The 24,681-nt window shown below is 38.9% G+C and overlaps 1 protein-coding gene across 5 annotated transcripts in view; it reads left to right on the top strand.

The window, feature by feature from the left end:
• TXNRD3 (thioredoxin reductase 3) overlaps positions 1-6,005 on the top strand; it is an 85,530-nt gene extending 79,525 nt beyond the window's left edge. For all 5 annotated transcript variants that reach the window (XM_037034032.1, XM_037034031.1, XM_037034029.1 and 2 more), the window contains one exon: positions 5,720-6,005. The gene's annotated coding sequence lies outside the window, so the exon portion shown is untranslated. The remainder of the gene's footprint in view (positions 1-5,719) is intronic.
• Positions 6,006-24,681: the final 18,676 nt, after the last annotated feature.

Genomic DNA, 24,681 nt, shown 5'->3' with positions numbered 1-24,681 from the left:
TATGGTATTTGTCCTTCAACACCTGGCTTATTTCACTCAGCATAATGCTTTCTAGTTCCATCCATGTTGTTGCAAAAGGTACGAGCTCCTTCTTTCTTTCTGCAGCATAGAATTCCATTGTGTATATGTACCATAGTTTTTTGATCCATTCATTTACTGACGGGCACCTAGGTTGCTTCCAACTCTTGGCTATTGTAAATTGTGCTGCTATGAACATTGGGGTGCATAGGTTCTTTGGGATTGGTGTTTTAGGGTTCTTAGGATACAATCCCAGCAGTGGAATTGCTGGGTCAAAAGGCAAGTCCAATTTTAGTTTTCTGAGAAAATTCCATACTGTTTTCCATAATGGTTGTACCAGTCTGCAATCCCACCAACAGTGGACCAGAGTCCCCTTTTCCCCACACCCTCTCCAACATTTGTTGTTTATTGCTTTGTTTATGATAGCCATTCTCACCGGTGTAAAGTGGTATCTCATTGTAGTTTTAATTTGCATCTCTCTGATAGCTAGTGATATTGAGCATCTTTTCATGTGTCTCTGGATCCTCTGTATGTCCTCCTTGCAGAAGTGTCTGTTCAAGTCCTTTCCCCATTTTTTAATTGGGTTAGTTGTCTTCTTAGAGTGAAGTCGTGTGAGTTCTTTGTATATTTTGGAGATTAAACCTTTGTCTGAGGTATCATTGGCAAATATGTTTTCCCATACAGTTGGTTGTCTTTTTATTTTAATGCTGTTTTCTTTAGCTGCGCAGAAGCTTTTTATTTTGATGAGATCCCATTTGTTTATTCTTTCCTTTATAGTCCTTGCTCTAGGGGACATATCAGTAAAAATGTTGCTGCGTGAAATATCTGAGATTTTCCTGCCAATGTTCTCCTCTAGGACTTTAATGGTGTCATGGCTTATATTTAAGTCTTTTATCCACCTTGAATTTATTTTGGTGTATGATGTAAGTTGGTGCTCGAGTTTCATTTTTTTGCATGTAGCTGTCCAGTTCTCCCAACACCATTTGTTGAAGAGGCTATCTTTACCCCATTTTATGATACTGCCCCCTTTGTCGAATATTAATTGACTGTAGAGATTTGGGTTTATTTCTGGGTTCTCTATTCTGTTCCATTGGTCTATGTGCCTGTTTTTATGCCAGTACCAGGCTGTTTTGATTACAGTGGCCTTGTAATACAGTTTGATATCAGGTATTGTGATCCCTCCTACTTTGTTCTTCTTTCTTAACATTGCAGCTGCTATTCGGGGTCTTTTATGGTTCCATATAAATTTTTGAAGTGTTTGTTCTATGTCTGTGAAATATGCCATTGGTACTTTAATAGGTATTGCATTGAATCTGTAAATTGCTTTGGGTAGTATGGACATTTTGATGATGTTAATTCTTCCAATCCATGAACACGGTATACGTCTCCATTTGTTTGTGTCTTCCTTGATTTCTGTCTTCAGTGTTGTGTAATTTTCTGCATACAGGTCTTTAACCTCCTTGGTTAGATTTATTCCCAGATATTTTATTTTTCTTTTTGCTATATCGAATGGGATTTTTTTCTTGATTTCTGCTTCTGCTGATTCATTGTTAGTATACAGAAATGCCTTTGATTTCTGGATATTGACTTTGTATCCCGCTGTTTTGCCAAATTCATTTATTAGTTCCAGCAGTTTTTTGGTAGAGTCTATAGGATTTTCCATGTACACTATCATGTCATCTGCAAACAGTGACAGTTTTGTTTCCTCCTTTCCGATTTGGATGCCTTTTATTTCCTTTTCTTGTCTGATTGCTGTGGCTAGAACTTCCAATACTATATTAAATAGAAGTGGTGAAAGTGGACAACCTTGTCTTGTTCCTGATCTTAGTGGAAAAGCTTTCAGTTTTTGCCCATTCAGTATGATGTTGGCTGTAGGTCTTTCATATATGGCCTTTATTATATTGAGGAATGCTCCCTCTATTCCCACTTTGCTGAGTACCTTTATCATAAATGGGTGTTGTACCTTATCAAAAGCTTTTTCCGCGTCTATTGATATGACCATGTGGTTTTTGTCCTTGCTTTTGTTTATGTGGTGTATTACATTTACTGATTTGCGGATATTGAACCATCCTTGCATCCCTGGGATGAATCCCACTTGGTCATGGTGTATGATCTTTTTGATGTATTGTTGGATGCGATTTGCCAATATTTTGTTGAGGATTTTAGCATCTATGTTCATCAGTGATATTGGCCTAAAGTTTTCTTTCTTTGTTGTGTCTCTATCTGGTTTTGGAATTAGGATAATGCTCGCTTCATAAAAAGAGTTTGGGAGTTTCCCATCATTTTGGATTTTTTGGAATAGTCTGTGAAGAATAGGGGTTAGCTCTTCCTTAAACGCTTTGTAGAATTCTCCTGTGAAACCATCTGGTCCGGGGCTTTTGTGTGATGGGAGTTTTTTGATTACTGCTTCAATTTCATTTGCTGTTATTGGTCTGTTCAGGCTTTCTACTTCTTCTTCATTGAGTTTTGGAAGATTATATTTTTCTAGAAATTTGTCCATTTCACCTAGGTTTTCAAATTTCTTGGCATACAGTTCTTCATAGTAATTCCTTACAATCCCTTCTATTTCTGTGGTATCAGTTGTAATCTCTCCTCTTTCATTTCTGATTGTGTTTATTTGTGTCCTCTCTCTTCTTTTCTTAATGAGCCTACTTAAAGGCTTGTCTATTTTGTTTATCTTTTCAAAAAACCAACTCTTGGATTCATTGATCCTTATAATTGTGCTTTTGGTCTCTATGTCATTTAATTCTGCTCTGATCTTGGTTATTTCCTTCCTTGTACTTGCTCTGGGCTGTCTTTGTTGTTGTTCTTCGAGTTCTTGCAGGCGTCGGGTTAGGTTGTTTGTTTGAAATGTTTCTATTTTCTTTAGGTAAGCCTGTATTGCTATGAACTTCCCTCTCAGGACTGCCTTGGCCGTGTCCCATAAGTTTTGGGTTGTTGTGAGTTCATTTTCATTTGTTTCCAGAAACTTTTTGATTTCTTCCCTAATTTCAATCTTGACCCATTCGTTGTTTAATAGCATACCATTCAGTCTCCATGATTTTGGATGTTTGGGGTTTTTTCCTGTGGGGTTGGTTTCTAATTTCAGTCCCTTGTGGTCAGAGAAAATGCTTGGTATGATTTCAATTTTCTTGAATTTGTTGAGGTTCATTTTGTGTCCTACCATGTGGTCTATCTTTGAAAATGTTCCATGTGCATTTGAAAAGAATGTGTATTTAGCTTCTTTGGGATGAAGCGCTCTATATATATCAGTCAAGTCCATTTCTTCTAGAGTTTCATTTAATGCTGCTATATCTTTGTTGATATTTTGTTTGGAAGATCTGTCCATTTTTGACAGTGGGGTGTTAAAATCCCCTACTATAATTGTGTTGCTGTCAATATCTTTCTTGAAGTCTTCTAGGATTTTTCTTATATATTTGGGTGCTCCTATGTTGGGTGCATATATATTTATGATGTTAATGTCTTCGTGCTGGATTCTTCCCTTGAGCAATATGAAGTGACCTTCTGGGTCTCTCTTTATGGCCCTTTTTTTGAAGTCTATTTTGTCTGATATTAGAATTGCTACCCCGGCTTTTTTTTCTTGTCCATTTGCTTGGAAAATTTGTTTCCAGCCTTTCACTTTTAGTCTGTGATGGTCTTTTGTCCTGAGGTGGGTCTCCTGTAGGCAGCATATGTGTGGGTCATGCTTTCTTATCCATTCAGCTATTCTATGTCTTTTGATTGGAGCATTTAATCCATTTACATTCAAGGTTATTATTGATAGGGACTTATTCATTGCCATTTTTGTACCACAGTTCCTCTCTGTCTCTCTCTTTTCCTTCCTTTCCTTAAAGCAGCCCTTTTAGTATTTCTTGTAGAGCTGGTTTGGTGGAGGCATATTCTTTTAGACTTCTTTTGTCTTGGAAGCTCTTTATTTGGCCTTCTATCTTGATTGAGAGCCTTGCTGGGTAAAGTAGCCTTGGTTGTAGGCCTCTGGTTCTCATTACTTGAAATATTTCTTGCCATTCTCTTCTTGCTTGGAGTGTTTCCATTGAGAAGTCAGTAGCTAACCTTATTGGGGCTCCCTTGTATGTTACTTCCTTTTTCTCCCTTGCTGCCTTTAGGATTCTCTCTTTGTCTTGAAATTTTGCCATTTTAATGATGATGTGTCTTGAAGTGGGCCTCTTTGGGTTCCTCTTGAATGGGACTCTCTGTGATTCCTGGATTCGTGTAACTTTTTCTCTCATCAAATTAGGAAAATTTTCCATCATTACTCTTTCAAATAGGTTTTCTATCCCTTGTTCTTCTTCTTCTCCTTCTGGTATTCCTATTATTCGGATATTATTACGTTTCATATTATCTTGCATTTCTCTTAGTCCATCTTCATTCTTTTTGAGCCTCTTTTCCCTTTCTTGCTCTTTCTGGGAGATTCTTTCTACTGTGTCCTCCAACTCACTGATCCGATCTTCTGCCTCATCGATCCTGCTTTTCATTCCTTCTACTGTGTTCTTCAGTTCCGAAATTGTATTCTTCATTTCCTCTTGTCCTTTGGTGATAGTTTCTATTTCCTTTTTCATGTTGATATAGTTTGCGGAGAGCTCATGGTAGCTCCCCTCTAGTTTCTGGTAGCTCCCCTCTAGTTTCTGGTAGCTCATTGTGAGCTCTTTGAATTTCCTGATAACTAGTGCTTTGAATTCAATATCTGAGAGCTGACTTGCCTCTCTTTCATCTAACATTATTTCTGAGACTTCCACCTTTTCTTTCATTTGGGCATTGTTTCTTTGTCTTCCCATTGCTTATGAGACTCTTCTTGTTAGCTTCAGCTTCTTAAATTGATCTGTTCTGACTCCCTAGGTTTATGGTGTGAACTTCTGTGGTAGAATTCCTGTGAACTTCAGTGGTACAGTCTCCTGCAGGTATCTTGATGTTCTCTGCTTCCACCTACTCCTTTCTTTGTGTGTGTGTGATCAGAGTTGCTGGGCTCCCGCTGAGTCCTCTGTGGCAGACGCCCTGACGCTGGGTTAGACAGAAGCCTCTGGGCCCTGGAAGCTGCGGAAGCAGCAGCTCCGAGGTCTTTACGCGCCGGCCAATGGCTGCTGGTCCCGCTGCTGCTGCTTTTGACTTACTCTGGGGTGCCTGGCTCCCGAGGGCAGCCGGCCCTGCCACTGCCGCTTTTGTCTTTACTCACAGGTGCTGGGGTCCAGATGAGTCCTCTGTGTCAGACGCCCCTGTCGCTGGGCGCAGGGGGAAGCCTCTGGGCCCCGACCACTGAGGCAGCCAAGGCTCCGAGGTCTTTATGCGCCGGCCAATGGCTGCCGTCCTGCCGCCGCCGCCACCGCTGCCGCTGCCCTTGACTTTTCTCAGGGTTGCCGGGCTCCCGATGAGTTCTCCGTGGCAGACGCCATTGTCGCTGGGCACAGACGGAAGGAAGCCTCTGGGCTCCAACCGCTGCGGCAGCCGCAGCTCCGAGGTCTTTACGCGCCGGCTAATGGCTGCCGCCGGTCTGGCCGCCTCCATCCTTACTTGCGTCCCTGAGACCCCAAGGACCTCTAGCTGTCTGGTTCGTCACTATCTCTGGTCTCTTATTTTCATAAATGCTGGGGAATTGTTGGTTGGGGAATTGATTGCGCTGTTCTTCTGTATATCTGCCAGGATTTTCCCCCAAGTGTAGGAGAACTGCAGTCGCTCCGTCCTACTCCGCCGCCATTTTCCTATCAACAAGTTTCAAAAGACTGGTATAGAGATGAGACAAAAAGGGTTTTAGCTGTGGGACTAACACTAAGAACCCACAGATCTCAAAATCCATGCAGTATGGTGGGGAATGAAATATGAAGGTATGAGGTGAGCAAGGGGTTAATGTGAGATCAAGCTAAAAGAGCTAGGTTAGACTTAGGAATCATTCACAAGAAGAAGGAAATTGTGGAAAGATTCTAGACTTTGAAGAATAATAGACTTGTGAAAGCCTGGTCCCATTATTTACTAAATATATGAGAAAAATCATTGTTTAACTTTTCTAATTCTTCATTTATGCTGACAGTATCTCCCATTTCACATATTTACAACAACTGAATACATTTACTAAGTTTCCAGTATATAGCATATCAGTGTGGAGTAGCTTGGCATCCATGATGATGAGTAGGGGCCCTATTTAAGGAAAGCTTTTGTAGACACAGCAGTATAGCCACTATACACAGCAGTATAGCCACTAGAAGACAGGAGACTATTGATGAAGCAGTTCTTTGGCAGTCCTGATCATGTTGCTCAGTTAGTTGGAGCATCATCCCATACGCCATACGGTTGTGGGTTTGATCCCTGATCATGGCATATACCTAGGTTGCTAGTTTAATCTCCAGTCAGGGCACATATGGGAAGCAACCAATCAGTGTTTATATTTCATTCTGATGTCTGTCTGTCTGTCTGTCTCTCAAATCAATAAACATATCCTCAGGTGAGGATTTAAAAAGTTTTTTTCATTGGTGCTTTGGCAGACTTCACTATAATAGGCAGCCTTTTAGTTGGGCCTCAAGTTGGATTCTCCAGCTGTGGGTAGTCATATCCTTATGTAGTCCCCTCTTATAATGTACCAAGGTTGGTCTGTGTGACCAGTAAAATATGGCAGAAGTGATGGTTTGTCACTTGTAAAATTAGGTCATCAAAGGACTGACACTTAAGTTTTGGTCACTCTCATGTACTCTCTTGGATCACTTGCTCTCTGAGAAGGCAGCTGCCATATCATGAAGACTGTCAGGAAACCCATGGAGAGGCCCAGATGGTAAGGAGCTGAAGTCTGTAGCCAACACCAATAAACAGGTCTGTCAGCATCCATGTGTATGAGCTCAGAAGTGATATTTCCCCATGCAAGCCATCCCCTAGCCAACAGCTTGCCTGCAATCTCTTGAGAGACTGGGCCAGAACTACTCAGGCCACTCTCAGATTTCTGATCATCAGAAACTGAGAAAATAAATACTTAATTTTTCAAGCTACATTTTGGAATAATTTGTTACACAATAATAGATAATATGTTCATAGAAAATTAAAATTAATACAAATTTCATCAGATAATTTAAAATGTCTTGGACTTTATTTCCTAGGGCAGATAACCTATTTGCAGATTTTGAATTTCAACAAAAAGGGATTGGAGCTCAGATTAAACACTGAACTTCCTTCAGTTGCAGACAAGGAAACCATAAGCAGAGGAGCTTAAGAGTCCTTAGTGGAGAACCTTCTGAGTCTGTTGTCTTGGGCTTTGGCTGTGGTGGGTCCCTGCTGAACTTTCTTGGAGCATCTGTGGTTGTTAATGCTCATGAAAGATTGCTTAGGAAACCATTTGACTTAGCAAGGCAGAACAATACCTTGACAGTCTCTTCTCAGATAGGAATTAGAGAAGTGTCCTTAGAGTATTGAGGGTGAGGGGTAGGGTTAGTCAAGGGGTGGTTATATGGCAGAGGTAGGTGAGTGGCTCTAGGCAGAAATTGGTCAGACTTTGTAAACTAGTTGTTGGAATTGTGTCAGTGATCTTTAGAATTTGGGATATGTGAGACCATCTTGAGTTCCTGCTATGGTAGTCTTCTCTTGGAACATACAGGTCTGAATGTTTTTGTTAAAACAGCTCAAGTTTTGGTAATTTGTTGTGTAATGTGCTTTAGTACACTTTATAGGTTTTTGAGCAACAGTACAATTTTTCAAATTGTGGTTTTATTTCCCAATGTAGAACCATCCTATGTGTCTAGGAAGGGAATGACAAAGAGACCTAGTGAGAATTTATTGTAAGACATCATCAAATATTTATTGAAATTTATGCTTCCACCCATGCTGGAATAACAAGTACTAGACTTAACATTTCTCTGTAACCTGGAGGAAATGTGGAACTGTGTTCAGGCATGGAACAGTGGACAGTGCAGAATTGTGACTTCTGAGAGAAGGAAAACAAATGAAGTGATTCTCTACAATTTCCCCGAACTTTCTGCATGGGAGTAATTTTAAGTATACAAACACAAGGGAGAATCCAAACAGAGCCCAGTGATCTTGCTAAATAGGGGTAGAAATTGGAGTTTATTGTGGTGGAGAGACATGTGGGAGCTCTGCAGAGAAGAGGTCCAGAAATCTACGGCAAGATCCCCTGAGTCTGTTGAATTCTAAGCCATACATCCTCAGAGTAAAAGTCTAGAAAGTCAGGGGGAAAAATGATGGAGTAAAAACTGAACAGTTGCCACAGATCTTAGAAGGTGAGGGAAAAAAATCTAACTGACCAGCAGAGGAATGTCCTCAATAATCCCCTTGAGATATTAAGTAGAGACCCCAGGAGGAGCCATGCTTTAGCAGTAGAGTTGAACTATCCCAGGAGGCAAGTCTACTGTACACTCATCCTAACAAAGTTTAAAAATAGGATTTAATGGGACTAAGATAATCCAGAAGTCACTGCCTACAAAAGTAAGCACAGCACGTATTAAGAGAAGACAACAAAACACTTGAAAATGTAGAGAGCTTAATGTCTAATACCCAATCAAAAATTACTAGGCATGCTAAAAAGCAGGAAAGTGAGACCCCTAATAAAAACCAGTGAATAAGAAATAGACCCAGAATGAAATAACATAAGGTTGTTACAGGGAAACATGAACATAATGAATAAAATGGAAAATACTTAAAAGAACCAAAAATAATTTGTAGAGGTGAAAAATACAGTCCTTGCAGAAGTAGCTTGCTTGGTTGTAGCATCATTCTGTAGACCCAAGAATCCCACTTTAATTTCAGGTCAGGGCACATATCCAGGTTGTGGGTTCAATCCTTAGTTGGTGTGTGTGTAAACAGCCAATAGATTTTCACTCTCATTCTCTTTCACTCTCCCTTTCTCTAAAAGCAATGAAAAAAATAGATTAAGGATTTTTTTTAGAAAAGAAAAATACAATACACATTTCAGGAAGTCCCTGAGATAGTCTGGTGACTTGCTGGAAGGACTCACATGACTCAAAGTCACACTCATGCCCAATTTGTATTACAATAAAGGGTAAAGTGCAGGGACAGGGAAAAAAGCATAAGCAAGTGTTAGGTCATGTGCAGGTTTCCAAGTCATATCTCTACAAGAGTTGTACAGATGTACTTTCAACTGTGAACTGCAAAGACACCTGTCTACACCCACGAAAGTTCACACATCTTGGAGTTCTGAGTTATTGAAAGGGACTAGTCACATAGCTGTGATGAGGACCAGAAATCAGACACCAACTGTACATTATAAACGTTCATGTTTAAACACATATCCTGGTGCATCTTGACCTACTACTTTAGGTATATCTAATAGTAATTAACCTGTAACTGTATTTCATCAATTTATTTCTCATGGCTTAGCCAGAGATCACTGCCCTGGCTACAGAGATACATAAAAATGAGCAAAATAGACCTACTTAATCAACTGTTCCTTCACTATATTCAAAAAAAGAATATTTCATTGAATATGATCAATAGATTAGACACTATAGAAGAAAAAAGTAATGAGTTAAAGACATGATAGAAACAATATAAAGTACGGACAAAAAAAGAGATTGAAAAATAATAAAAGAATTTAGGTTACATGAATTCCATAACATTGTCAAATACTTTAAATTTATCATTAGAGTTCCAGAAAGGCAAAGGAGGCAAGAAGCAGAAAATAGAGAAGAATTTTATAAATTTGATGGAAACTATAAGCTTACATATCAAAGCCTTACCCAAGTTCAGCATGCCTGGTTTCCAACAGAAAAAAATACAAAGCATATTAAAAGACAACAATGTTTGAAGAGACAGCAAGCATCAGAATCCGATTCATATGGGGGAGAGATTGCAATTACCAGGAATTTAAATCAACTATGATTAATATGCTAAGGGCTCTAATGGAAAAAGTGGGCAACATGCAAGAAAGATGGGTACAATAGGAGAAATGAAAACTTAAGAAATAGAAGGAAATGTTAGAAATAACTGGAATAAGGGCCTTAGCTGGTTGGATTGAGAGCCAACCTGTAAACCAAAAGGTCACCAGGTTGATTCCCTGTCTAGGGCACATGCCTGGGTTGCCATCCAGGTCCCCAGTAGAAAGCATGTGAGAGGCAACCACATGATGTTTCCCCTTCTTCCACTGCCCAAAAGTAAATAAACCACTAAAAAAAGGGGGAATAAGGAATGCCTTTGATGGAATCATCAGTATAGTACACATGGCCAAGGAAAGAATCAGTGAGACTGAGGGTGGGTTGATAAAAATGTCCCAAACTTAAAAAGAGAACAAAGAAGAATTTTTAAAAACCCATCCAAGAATTGTGAAACAATTTCAGAATCTATACCATATATATTTTAAGACCAAAAAGACAAATGAGAATGAAGCAGAAGAAACATTCGAAGTAATAATGTCTGTGAAATTTCCAAAATTACACCACACCAAACTCAGAACAGCAAAGAGGGTGAGTACTCCCCAAAACTATACCTACACAAACTGTAGGGAAGAAACCAGAGGGGAAGGAAAACTTAACCTATAGAGGAACAAGGGTAAGAATTGTAACTGTCTTTTTATCAGAAACCATAAAAGCAAGAAGAGAGTGAAGTATTTTAAGGAAAACCTACAAACCTAAAATTTTATATCAAAATTGTCTTTCTAATGTGGAGAAATAAAGATTTCTAAAAAAGACAATGTGAATTGACATAGTGTTATTTGAAAGTTAAAAATCTATATTGGAAAGTCTAGAGCAATCACTCATTTCAAAAAGAAAGTATAATATGTGAAAAGAGCTACAATGGAATCAAATGTCAAAACCAGAAGAAAAAAACAGAAAAGGGGGGGAGCACAAAAGAAACATAATAAATGTAACAAAAAAAGTTCCAAACATGATGTTAATCCAATTATATCAATAACCACTAAAAATGTGAAGAGTATAAATACACTAATTGTAATGAAATGACTTCATTTTCCTAATGTTTGCTGATGGCTTCTAAGTCAACTTTTGTCTTTCCCTTCTGTCCCCATCTGGAAAAGCTGACAAGAAAGACCAGGTGTTTCCTTTGTTGCCAGGGGGAAGTTCAAATTGTGCAAACCCTAACCCGTGAATGGGAATCCTCACCCCAGTCCACAACCTTACCATGATAAAAGCCCTATTCCCATCCTTCCTTGCTTTCTCACACCATTTTTAGATCAGTTTTGGAAGTCTCTGCTCTCCCAAAAAGCCTCAGTATGTGAGTAATCAAGCTTTTTACACCCTCTTGGGCGCTGTGCAAGGTTATCAGTCTCAGCAACCAGACTTTTGGGTTGGGGTTCATTCTGTCTCTGAGGTAGCCTCAATAATTGGTGCAGCATGCAGCAGGTCTAGACAGTGAGTACCACCACTGGCAATTCTTTGCGTTGGCTTGCCAACTGACTGAGTTACCTACAGGTGAGCACGTACTTTGAGATTCTGCTTGCTGGCAAGTTTGCTCTTGGAGCTATGCTGATTTTGCCTGTATTTGCTTTGTTTTTGTGGCTTCTGTTAAAGATTTCACTGACTTAGAAGTTTTGATTACTGGCATTTAGGAACAGGACTCTCCTTAAGTGGCCCTAGGTCAAGTGTATTTGGAACTGTGTATCTCAGATTGAATCATATGTGCAGTAGTCCCCAACCTTTTGGCACTAGGAATTGGTTTGTGGAAGACAATTTTTCTGTGGATGGGTTGGGGAAGGGGTTGAGCTCAGAAGGTAATGTGAGATTGATGGGGAGCAGGATGAAACTTTGATCCCTCCCCAGCCATTCACCGCCTGCTGTGCAGCCAGGTTCCTAACAGGCCACTGACCAGTATGGGGGGTGAGCCCAGGAGGGGGTTGGGGACCCCTGAGTTAGAGCATTGTTTTTATATGCCAAAGTCAAGCTTCAATCCTTTGTCAGGGCACAGGCATAATATCAGAGTCAACCACTGAATGCCTAAATAATTGGAACAAAAATTGATGTTTCTTTCTTTCTCTTTGTGTATCTCTCTTCATTTTTCTCTTCCAAATAAATCTATAAAACATTTTAGAAAGATAAAAAAGCAGGTGACTTGCTTAAATCACACAGCAGTACAAATGAAGAATATGGCCTGTGGCCTATTCCCAGTAGGTGTGGGGTGAAAAACTCCCATCTGCTTTTTCTTAACCTGAACTGTCTCTAATGGAACATGACAGAGTTGAGAGTGTTTAAGGGCATTGTCACAGTGGGTGTGGGGGGAAAGCAGTGAGAAGATACTAGGGCCATATTCTTCTGGGATCATTGCAATACTCTTCCCCACAACTGTACTCTGATCCTCAACCTCACATGTTCAGTCCCTGGGAATTCAGAGGTCCCCAACCATTTTGGCCCCAAGGACCAGCTTCATGGAAGACAATTTTTTCCTTCTAAGGGAAGGGAGTGGGGGAGGCAGACGGGGTGGAGCTCAGGTGGTAATTAATGTGAGCGATTGCCGCGGCCCGCCGCAGCAAGGGTGGTCACGAGGTGAGGCGAGGGACTTAAAAGAAAGGAGAGGACCAAATGCTCTGCTGGCAAATGGCAACTTTATTCAAGGAAAAACTGTCTTATATACAAACTGCTGTGGCTTAAAGCAAGACCGCAAGGAACTAGAAACAATGTTACACACCCTAGAGTTATCAAAAGGGCAGGATGTTCTCATATCCTTGGAACATTAGCCCGAGGACAATGGTGTCCTCATTACTATCATTTCCTTGGAACATGACGCATATGCCAAGATCTTGTTCTTTCCTTCAAGGCTGAGAACGAGAAGGTCCGGAAAATGTCAAGATACCCGCCGGCTCCGGGGACCAGAAACTAAGTTCCTCCACCATTTTCACAGTGGAGGACTCTGTCCTTGGTCCCCTGCGGCCTGGCGGGCTCCCACAAGCGATGCTTCAGTGTCTCACCTGCCCTCACCTCCTGCCTGTGCCAACCTGTTCCTAACAGGCCAGGGACTGGTATCAGTCCACAGCTCAGGGGTTGGGGACCTTCAATACGTGTCAAGTATAAGCCATAACTGAAGCTAGACTCAGGACAATGACTCTTAATCTGTGACCATTGACTGAGTGTTTTAAGCAGGCATTGATGCTTGCTTTGTGGATTGCTCGGTGGAGAGATTTTACAATATATGGGCCTATCAATATGGACGCTCATGTCGAGAAAGAGCAGTTACTGTGTGGCATCTGAGGTTCTGTGCACACACAACAAAATGCCTTTGCTGCTGCTACTGCTCCTAAACTTCTACAAACAAGGATCCTGATCCTTGAGGTTATTGCAGAAACAAAAAACAAAGCAAAACAAAAAAACACCCATGATACAATTGTGGCACAGCCAACAGATTAATTCTACCATTGTCATGTAAGAGTTCCCTAACCCTAATAATACTGATGTGAGATTCTTAGAGGAAGTAATGTATAAATATAAACAGGATAGGGAGGATCCCATCACTGAAGTTACCACTAAATAGTAAAGAAAGGAAAGGAAGGGAGGGAAAGAAGAAGAAAGGGAGGGAGGGAAGGAAGTTGAAAATAAGGGAAGAACAAAACTGAACTAGAGGTACTAAATTTGAATCAATCGGAAATCTGAAGTTTACTAAAAGAATTTACACAAGAAAAAAATACACAAAAAATATTAAAGGGCATTACTTGTCTTTTTTTCTTTTACTGTTTTAATGATTAAGTGCACAGTTCAGTGGTAATGAATACATTCACAATGCTGTGCAGCACTAATCATCATTATCCATCTCCAGAACTTTTTCATCATTCCATACAGAAACTCTTAACCAACTTAGTAATGTCTCCAATTCCTCTTCCCCAAACCCCTGGTAACCTTTTATTTAAAAGGTACGTTTTATTCAAGTGTACTTTTATTTAAAAGTACATTTTATTGATTATGCCATTACAGTTGTCCCATTTTTTTCTCCCCTTTATTTACCTCCACCCTGTACTGCCCCTCCCACCAGCATCCTCCACCCGTAGTTCATGTCCATGGATTGTACATATAAGGTCTTTGGCTCCTCCATTTCTTATACTGTTCTTAACCTCTCCCTGTCCATTTTGCACCTATGATTTATGGTTCTCATTCCCTGTACCTTTTCCCCCACTCACCCCTCTCTTCCTCCCTGCTAATCCTCCATGTGAACTCCATTTCTGTGATTCTGTGCCTGTTCTAGTTGTTTGCTTAGTTTGTTTTTCCTTTTGTTTTTTAGTTTCAGTTGTTGATGGTTGTATTTGTTGTCATTTTACTCTTCATAGTTTTTTATCTTTTTCTTAGGTAAATCCCTTTAACATTTCATATAATAAGGGTTTGGTGATGAAATCCTTTAACTTGACCATATCTGGGAAGCACTTTATGTACTCTCCCATTCTAAATGATAGCTTTGCTGGATGGAGTAATCTTGGATATAGGTCCTTGCCTTTCATGACTTTGAATACTTCTTTCCATCCCCTTCATGCCTATAAGGTTTCTTTTGAGAAATCAGCTGGTAGTCTTATGAAAATTCCTTTGTAGGTAACTGTCTCTTTTTCTTGCTGCTTTAGCATTCTCTCCTTATCTTTCATCTTGGCTAATGTAATTATGATGTGCCTTGGTGTGTGCTTCCTTGAGTCCAAATTCTTTGGGATTCTCTGAGTTTCCTGGACTTTCTGTAAGTCTATTTCCTTTATTTCCAGGAATGGAAATAAAATAAAGACATTCTCTGATGAAAGAAAATTAACAGGACTTTTTTGTTGTTTTTGCCAGCAGATCTGCTGAGATTTTGATTAAGGTTACATGAAATCTAAAAATTAATTTGAGGAGAAAGGAATGATTTAACATACTGACTCTTCTACTCTATGAAAATAGTATCTTTTATGTAGATTTTTAGTTTATCTAAGCAATGTTTTATAGCTTCAGTATATAGGTCATACATATTTGGTTAAATATATCCCAAATTATTCATATTTATATGCTGCTATAATCTCATTTGCAATTCACAGTGATTTGTTGCTAGTAGTCAGAAATACTATTGATTTTATATATTGGCTTCATGTTCTTTGACTTCTTAAAAGCAACTAGAAGTTTTATCAGGTTTTTCAGGAAAATTTCTTAGGATTTTCTATGTACACAATCATATTCTACAAATAAAGACAGCTATGTCCTGTTTTCAAATTTGTTTGCTTTTTACTTCTTTCTTGCCTTGTTGCATTGCCTAGGACCTCCACCACAGTGCTAACCATAAATGGTAAAAACTGGCATCCTTGCCTTGTTCTCAATCATCTTACACCACTCAGTATGATGTTATCTGTAGTTTCTCTTAGTAGAGGTCCTTTATTAGACTGAGGATGTTTTCTTTTATTCTTACTTTGCTGAGAGTTTATATCATAAATAGGTATTCAGTTTTGTCTTCTGCAGCTACTGATATAACTATTGTTTTCTCCCTTTTATTTGTGGAATCTATCTTGCATTCATGAAATAAACTTGGTTATGATACATTATACATTATATTAAAAATTTGTGTAGAATGTGTCTTTTTCTTAAATGTTTAATAGAATTTGACAGCAAAGCCATTTAGTCCTGGATTACTCACTGTAAAAAAGTTTAAAATTGTAAACTCCTTAATAAATACAATGCTATTCAGACTTTCTAATTCTTCTTAATCAGTTTTAGTAATTTGTGTCTTGCCAGGTACCTGCCCATTTTCTTAAAGTTGAGTTTATCAGGATAAAGTTGTTCAAAACATTCTATTATCCTTTTAACATCTGTAAGATCTTTTACATTTTATTAAAAATAGTCTTTCTACTTTAGAAAAGTTTAGATTTACCAAAATAAAAAAGTAGAAGATAATAAAGAATCCCCATGCACCCCTGTCAGTTTTCTTATTAGTATGGCACACATTTACAATTCAGGAACCAACACTGATACATTATAATAAAGTCCATACTTTATTCAGACTTGTTTAGTTTCTACCTAATGTATTTTTTTCTGTTTGAAGATCCCATCCAGGATACCACATTGCATGGTCATGTCTCCTCTTGCCTGTGGTAGTTTTTCAGACTTTCCTTATTATTCATGACTTTTACAGGTTTGAGGAGTACCAGTCTGGTATTTTATACAATATACTTCAACTGCAATTTGCCTGATGTTTTTCTTATTAGACTTTTTGGTCAGTTAGGTAATGCAAATAAAACCACAATAAGACAACAATTCACACCCATTAGAATGGATATTATTAAAATTGGGGAAATAATACATGCTGGAGAGAATGAGTAGAAATTGGAACCTTTGTGAATAGTTTTTGGGACCGTAAAATGATGTAGCTATTGAAGAAAAGAGTCTGGCAGTTTTTCAGAACATTAACCATAGAGTTACCAATATGATCCAGCAATTCCACAACTAGGTATATATCCAAAAGAACTGAACATAAAGACTCAGACAGATACAATGTTTATAGAAACATACTCACACTAGCTAAAATGTGGAAACAGCTCATGTGTTCATCAACAGATTAACAGATAAGCAAAATGTGGTATATCCACATAATGAAATATTATTTGAGCATAAAAAGGAATGAAATTCTGAAATACATGTTACAACATGGGTGAAATTTGAACACCTTATGCTGAGTAGAATAAGCCAGATACAAAAGGACAAATGTGATTCCCTTATGTGAGGTACCAAAATAGGCAAATTCAGACAGAAAACACAATAAAGGTTACCAGCCAAGTTGGAGGTGTAGGTAGAAACACTGTGCCTCCTTGTGCAACCAAAAAAGGACAACAACAAATTTAAAAATGAAAAAACAACCAGAAATGCCAGAAAATTGAACTGTATGCAAGTCTGACAACCAAGGAGTTAAAGAAGAAAAATTCATCCAGGCTGGTAGGAGGGGTGGAGACGGGCAGCCAAGGAGGAGAGGACATGAGGCAAGGCAGTGGCTGGAGGACCCACATTTGTGTGTGGATAAACCGGGATGAAACAACTAAGGATCCAGACAGATTGCACAACTCAGGGTTTCAGCATGGGAAAAGAAAGCCTTAAAACCTCTGGCTGTAGAACCTGTGGGGGTTGCAGCAGCAAGAGAAACTGCCAGACTCATGGGAGAATTCATTGGAGAGACCCACAGGGTCCTAGAACATACACAAGCCCATCCACTTGGGAATCAGCACCAGAAGGGCTCAATTTGCTTGTGGGTAGTGGGGGAAGTGCCAGATCAAATGCCAGACCAAAGACAAGCAAGTGGCATTGTTCCTTCTCTGAATGCTCCCCCACATACAGCACCATAATCCAGTGACATGGGTTGCCCTACCCTGGCAAATACCTAAGACACACAATTTAACAGGTGTGTCAAGACAAAAGTTATGGCCCAAATGAAAGAACAGATCAAAGCTCCAGAAAAACAACTAGTGATGAAAAGATAGCCAACCTATCAGATACAGAGTTCAAAGCACTGGTAATCAGGCTGCTCATGGAAATGGTTGAGTATGGTTGCAAAATAGAGGAAAGAGTGTAGGCTATGCAAAGTGAAATAAAGAAAACATACAGGGAGCCCTGGCTGGTGTAGCACAGTGGATTGAGCACAGGCTGAGAATCAAAGGGTTTCCAGTCCAATTCCCAGTCAGGGCACATGCCCAAGTTGCAGACCAGGTCCCCAGTGAGGGCCATGTGAGATGCAACCACACATTGATGTTTCTCTCCCTCTCTTTCTCCCTCCCTTCCCCTCACTCTAAAAATTAATAAAAATTCAAAAAAACATACAAGGAAGCAACAGTGAAGGGAAGGAAACTGGACTCAGATCAACAGTTTGGAGCAGAAGGAAGAAATAAACAGTCAACCAGAACAGAATGAAGAAACAAGATTTAAAAAAAAATGAGGAGAAGCTTAGGAACACTGGGACAACTTTAAATGTTCCAACATCAGAATCACAGGTGTGTGTGCATGAGGGGGTGGGAGTGGACAGAAGAAGAAGAGAAAGAGCAAGAAACTGAAAACTTATTTGAAAAACATAATAAAGGAGAACTTCCCCAAACTGGCAAAGGAAATAGACTTCCAGGAAGTCCAGGAAACTCAGACAATCCCAAAGAATTCCATTCCTGGTGGATATTTTTGCTGAATATAAAGTTCTGGGTTAATAGTTCTTTTATTTCAGCATTTGAAAAGTGCTGTGTCTATTCCTTTTGGCTTCCATGATTTCTAATGACAAATCTGCCATAATTTGAACTATTGCTCCTCTATAGTGGTTGTGTTGATTTTCTCTGTCTGCTTTTAAGACTTTACCTTTAGTTTTTAGAATTTTGGTTATAATGCATTTAGATGTGGATTTCTTTGTATTTAACCTGTTTGTGGTTCACAAATTTCTTGAACCTGTATGTTTATGTCTTATGAAATTTTTGAAGTTTTCAGCCACAATTTCTTCAAATTTCTGCATTTATTCTCCTTTCCTCAGGTATTCTGATGACACACAGTTCTTTTTTATTGTCTGGATCTCTGTTAATTAAATTTTTTTCTTTCAATTGTTTAAATAGGACAGTTTCTATTGATTTCTCAAGTTCACAGACTAATTGTCATCTCCATTTTGCTATTGAGTTCAATAATTTTTATATTGATTATTGCATTTTTCATTTACAAAATTTCCAGTTATTCTTCTTTGTCTTCTATTACTTTTCTGAGTATTTTAATCTTCTGTTAATTTCAAGAGTTTTTCTCTTATTTATTAGAGCATTTCTGTAATAGTTGTTTTAACATCATTAGCTAATCTGTTATCTCAGCATTGTCATCTATTCATTGTCTTTTTCATGCAAATAGAGATTTTCTTGGTATTTCATATATCAGCTATTTTGTATTATATCCCAGACATTGTGAGTATTACGTGTCTATTGGTCTTGTTTTATTAGGCAATTAACTGGGTTCAGTCTGCATATTTGAACCAGAATTCTGTGTTGTGGTTTCAATGTCGATTTCACGCCCCCATTCTCCTTCTACCATTTACCTTCCAGAGGCCTAAAATGGCTATTCTGCATTCAGGTTTTGTAGCTGCATCCAGTAGGAGGACATGGTAGAGTGTGCTAGCTTTTTTTTGCCCATAACTAAAATCTCATAGCAATCTTTAAAAAAAATAAATTGTGAAAAACCGAATTCAAGATTTATCTGAAGATGCAGTATATCTCTAAAAAACTGAAACTATCTTGGAAAATAACAGTCAGAGGACTTACAGGACTTAATTTTTTTACCTACAATAAAGCTGCAGTAATTAAGACAGTTTAGTTATTGGCACAAGAATAGATAAATAAATCATTGGAGCAAAGTAGAATCCAGAAATAGACCCACATATATTGGTTAATTGAATGTTGACAAAGGTACTAAGGTGAATTGATAGGAAAGTGGTCATCTTTTCAACAAAATGAACTGTGTCCTGGAATGATTGGGCATCCATGAGGAAAAAGTAAACTTTGACCCTCTTCTCAAATTACAAACAAAAGTGAATGAAAATGGATTGTAGTAAAAGCTAAAACTGTAAAACTTCTAGAAGCAATCACAGGAGAAAACATTTGTGATCTTGGGATGGACAAAGATTCATTAACATGTATTAATAAAAAATATAAACCATAGAGAAAATAATAATCAATTACATTTTATCAAAATTAAAAACCTCTTTGAAAGACAGAATTTTAAAGTGAGCCACAGATCAGAAAGAAGTACTTACAATGCACATAACTAACAAAGTACTTGTGTTGAGAATATATAAAGTTTACTTACAAGTCAATTATAATAAGATAACAACCAGGTTAAAAAATGGGCAAAAAACTTGAGTAGATACTCCTTCACACTTAACCAACAAAGTGTGTACTTCACCCCCCCCCAAAATCAACATAAAAGATAATTGGGTATGGGGAAACACATATTAAAAACACAATGAGGTACAGCTACACACCCACTAGATCAGCTAAAACTTATACTGATAGTACCAAATATTGTTGGGGGTGTGGAGCAACAAGAATTTGCCCACATTTTTGGTAGGAATGTGAAATTGTTCAACTACTTTGCAAAACAGTCCGGCAGTTCCTAATTGTTAGTTATACACTTACTACATGTCCCAGCAATTCAACTCCTAGGTATCACACAAAAAGTGTATATGTTAATATTCACAGTTGCTTTAATCATAATAGTGTAAGATTGTAAAGAACACAAATGTCCTTCAAAAGATGAATGGGTAAACAAATTGCAGTAAATTAATGCAATAAAGTACTATTCAACAATAAAAATAAATGAACTACTGACAAATGGCCACAAAATGGATGCATTTCAAGATCATCATTCTGAGCGAAAGAAGCCAGGCCAAAAAAATACTTTACTTATTACTTGTGTATTTTTATACATGTATGTGAAATTCTAGAAAAGACCAGTCTAATCTATAAGTGACAAAGAGATCAGTGGCTGTTGGGATGAGGGTTATTTACTGTGAAGGGACAAAAAGGGACTTGGAGTAATGGAAAAATTCCAGATCTTGATCATGATGGCAGCTACATGATTGCATAAATTTGTCAATTCATCAATCAGAAGTTAAAATGAACACTTAAATGAATGTATTTTACTGTATTTGAATTATACTTCAAAATGATTTTTACTCAATGACCAAATATTTAATGAACATTTAATAGATGGTAGGCACTGGTGAGAAGAGTGAGGAATTGAGGATATCTCAAATGTTTCCTGCTAAAGTGGCCAAGAAGAGGATGAGGCAAGGAAGGTAAGGATTTAGGTAGACAGGCAGGTCTGAAGGGTGTGTGTGTGTGTGTGTCTGTGTGTGTAATACTAGATTGACATCTGTGATACAGATCTCAGAATTTGCCCATTAGTAGACTGGTAATTTTATGAATACCCCTGATTAATCAGTAAGGAATGCCATTAACACTGGCAGGCAGCCCTGGGGTTTAATTCTTCAGTTACAGTGTGGTATACCCCCATGTGAACAGCATCCAGGAAGGAACATACGGGATTAGCACCCAGCTCTAGTGTCAGCTTTGTTCCTGATATTTGTATCACCTGCTGTGAGCTCCTATGGACTGAACCTGGTAACCCAGATTTCTTCTTTCTTTCACTTTCCCACTTCTTTCCAAATTCAAAGGTAATATATGATTGTCATTATTTAAGGAATGATGAACTTGGTTTCAACACTTTTCTTTTGCCAGGCAAACTGCCAAGTAAGTAGAAAAAAATTAAAGTTGTTGTGGCTTTCCCAGGAAGAGATTTCTACTTCAGGGGTAAATACAGAATGGCATTTTTGTATTTATTTGCTCAGTGACATAGATCTTCTGGTGGAACCACTGCTGGGTGTTGGTGATGCTGTGCAGTTCAAGTGGGCTGTTTAAAGGAAACACACTCTGTGTACCACTCATGGCAAATATTCTGTGGTTCTGTTGTTCCCAATTGCCTTCTTAAACACAACAGTTTCCTCAGTCTTTTCCTTTGTGTGGTATTAATGACGACAGACTTCCCAGTATAATGACACAGGCAGTCTGATTATATTGAAAGTTTTCTGCACTAATTTGCCTTCATCCCCTTCTAAAGGGATGAACCCTGTGATGATTTTGTAAGGGAGTGTGCATATGATTCCCTCAATTTAAACTAAAAGCCAATTTCTTCACCATCATTGACAACCATTAGCTAGTCCTGTGGACTTGCAAAGCTAAGTGATCAGTGTTAACTGCTACAGTGTTGTTAAATCACCATTGTTTATTCAGACTTTGATGGGACACACTGTGGCTTCAGACCCTGTGGTGTATGGGAGTCTGCCCTTGGAGAGTTTACAATCAAGTGGGAATACCAGACAGTCAACTATAAAGTTATTTTTGTTCTCTATAGGGAAGGAAATAAATATCGAATTCTGTAATAAACCAGAGTTGTGCTTGGTTCAAACATCTATCTTGTTGTGGACTGCTCTGCCTGGTTTCAGGAATTGTAACTCGATCCCCTGTGGCTAAGGGCCAGTGAAGACCTCTGGAATGAGAGCCACAGGAGACAAAGCTTGCCTCTGGTAGAAAATGCTGCCTCAGTTTCCTCTCCTTGCCCCCAAAGCATGGTCAGAAGTCCTTGATGAGTAAAACCCCTTAGAGGAGGGGCAACCTAGGCCAGACACGACCACTTGGGAGGCCATCATGGAAGGACTTGGGGGGCTGCAACAAAGAGGGAGGAATGGACTCTCACTGCCCACCCCCACCCTCACCCCCCACCCCCGTTTTGACAAAGCCTGAGTCCCCATGTCCCCTGGGAGAAGCGCTTTCTGGCTCTAATTCCCTTAAGCCTGAATACCTGATGGGGAGGGGTGCAGCTCCTTGCCTTGCTAGAGCATGTCCTGGGGAAAAATCTGGTATCACAAAGACTTCCTGATAAACCTGAGAAATCTGCTCTGCTAAGAGTGCTTTCATTCATATGTTAAGGGTTTGAGCAGGAAACCCTAAAACTCTGTTCCTGACAGACTCTGATTCAGACTAAGCCCTCGGATTTCTTTGATCCTTGCTGCCCTGTATTCCTGTGTATTACAACCCAATAAAGCTCCTGGAGGAGGGGGCTCAACACCTTTTTCCCCTGAGAAACTGGCCTCTACTCAAGGCCTTTTCCCTCTGGGAAACTGACTACCTCTCCTCCCCAAGCAGATCACATCATGTCTCAGTTATGTTTACTCTCATCCATGGCACACAGGGAGACTTGTGAGGAAAGTCACCCCCACACTGTCTAATCTAATAAGCTCAATAACACTTTAAAGCACAAGTGAGGTAACTACATCCACAGGGAGCCAGGTTCCACCCTGAAACCTGCTGACTCCAAATGCTGCTTTTTTCCACTTCATCAAAGCAGCAGAAAAGAATGTTAATAAGTCTGTAGATTAGGACTCTGTTTATATTTAGTATAATCAGGATGTTTTACCTTTTGGGGGGAAGGTAGCATAATTTCTCTGATTTCTTCATTCATTAAAATAGCCATAAATATAAACACTTAAGTTTAAAAGATGTACACATTTAAAGGCAGGGACCCACCTTCACTTAGAATTTCCCTGTGATAGGTGATCAGAGACCATGCTCGAGTTTTTCAAGCAGTTCAGGCAACGCTCTCAGCTGTAGTCCTGGTATGACCATCAATATAAAGATCTGGGGCTCAGGCTGCTCTCCAGCTAATCCTAATATGGTTTATTTGGGAACATAAGGCCTTGCCTCATCTGCTTTGAGATAGTTTATACTGCAGGTAGTTGATGGACTCCATCTACCTCACTTGGGAGCATCTGGGCCTCAGATTGCTCCTCTACTGTTTTCTGCCTGGCACTACGGACCACCTCTTCAACCTCCTGCTAGGGGAAGCTTACGTGCCTTCTAACTAGGCTCTAGGACCCACGTTTACATATTTTGATTTCTAAGAAGTTAAACCATTTCCATTTGTGTTGCAAATGACAAAAAAATATCCAAGTCAGTTTTATCTGTCTTAAGAATGTTTGTAGCATTTCCTCAGGTCTACTAGAAACTAATTTCCTCAGTTTTGTCTACCCATAAATGCCTTTATTTCCATTTCATGGAAATGGAAATACCCCCCTTTTTGAAGGGTATTTTTGCTAGATGAGAAATCTAGTTTGATACTGTTTTTTTTTTCCTTTTAGCACTTTAAGGAATTTCCACCAACTTCTTGTTTCCATTGTTACTGATGAGACCTCAACTGTCACTCTCATTGGTTCCTCCTGTACAGAATGAACTCTTTTTTCCTTTCTTTGATTGCTTTCAAGATTTTTACTTTCTCTTGAATTTTCAGCAGTTTGGCTTTTATTTGCCTATATGTTTTTCTTTGTACTTATCCTGCTTCAGCTTCATTCAACTTTTTATATTTGTGGGCTGATATCTTACACCAGTTTTGGAAAAATTCTCAGCCATTGCCTTCTCAAATATTTCTTCTATCCATTCTCTTTCCTCTCCTTCTAGAATTCCAATTACATGTGCATTAGACTTTTTGTTGTCCTACAGGTCTCAGACTTGTAGTATTTTTCCATCTCTTCTGTTCAAATCACTGTAATCCAGTTTGGATAGACTTGTCTTTAGCTTCACTGATTCTTTATTCTGCTTCGTCCAACCTACTGTTAAACCCACTAAATGGATTCTTAGTTTATGTTTTTTTTATATGTTCACACATAACATCTGCTTTTTTACTTCAGACTATTTAACATATTTACCATAGTTCTAGGCTCTTTCAGCACCCAAGCCATCATTTTGTCTAAAGTAGCTTAGTCTAGCATACCTTAAATGTGCCCAAATGTAAGCTAATGTAAGTGGTCCAAACATGTTTTAAGGTACAGTAGACTAAGCTATGATTTTTGATAGGTTAGGTGCATTTAATGCATTTTTGAATTACAATATTTTCAACTTATGATGGGAAAACTGAGTCCTTTCCCACAATAGACACCAATAAATGGTAAGTGAAATAGAATTGATGGATAGCACTATTCCCAAATGGCTTAGCAACATGCTGATACAGAAATGCTGAAAGAAACAGCTAAAGCAAACAGAGTTGCTGCTCTGGGACGCATCCTTGGGAGAAAGGGCAAAGCTCTGCAGAAAACTGTGGTATTTTGTATAAATCTCTTTAGGCTGCATGTTTATATTACTAGTCCAAAACAATGCACCAAATGCCAACAGTGAAATACAAGTACTGTGTCTAAGATTCACAAACATGGTTAGTTGAAAATACTTTTCTCACTAAG

The sequence above is a fragment of the Sturnira hondurensis genome, unplaced genomic scaffold (assembly GCF_014824575.4).
Source record: "Sturnira hondurensis isolate 20B ecotype Veracruz unplaced genomic scaffold, ASM1482457v3 Scaffold0021971, whole genome shotgun sequence".
In the NCBI taxonomy this organism is placed as follows: Eukaryota; Metazoa; Chordata; class Mammalia; order Chiroptera; family Phyllostomidae; genus Sturnira; species Sturnira hondurensis.
Note: the sequence above shows the minus strand (reverse complement) of the source record. Positions and strands in the feature narration are given on the sequence as shown.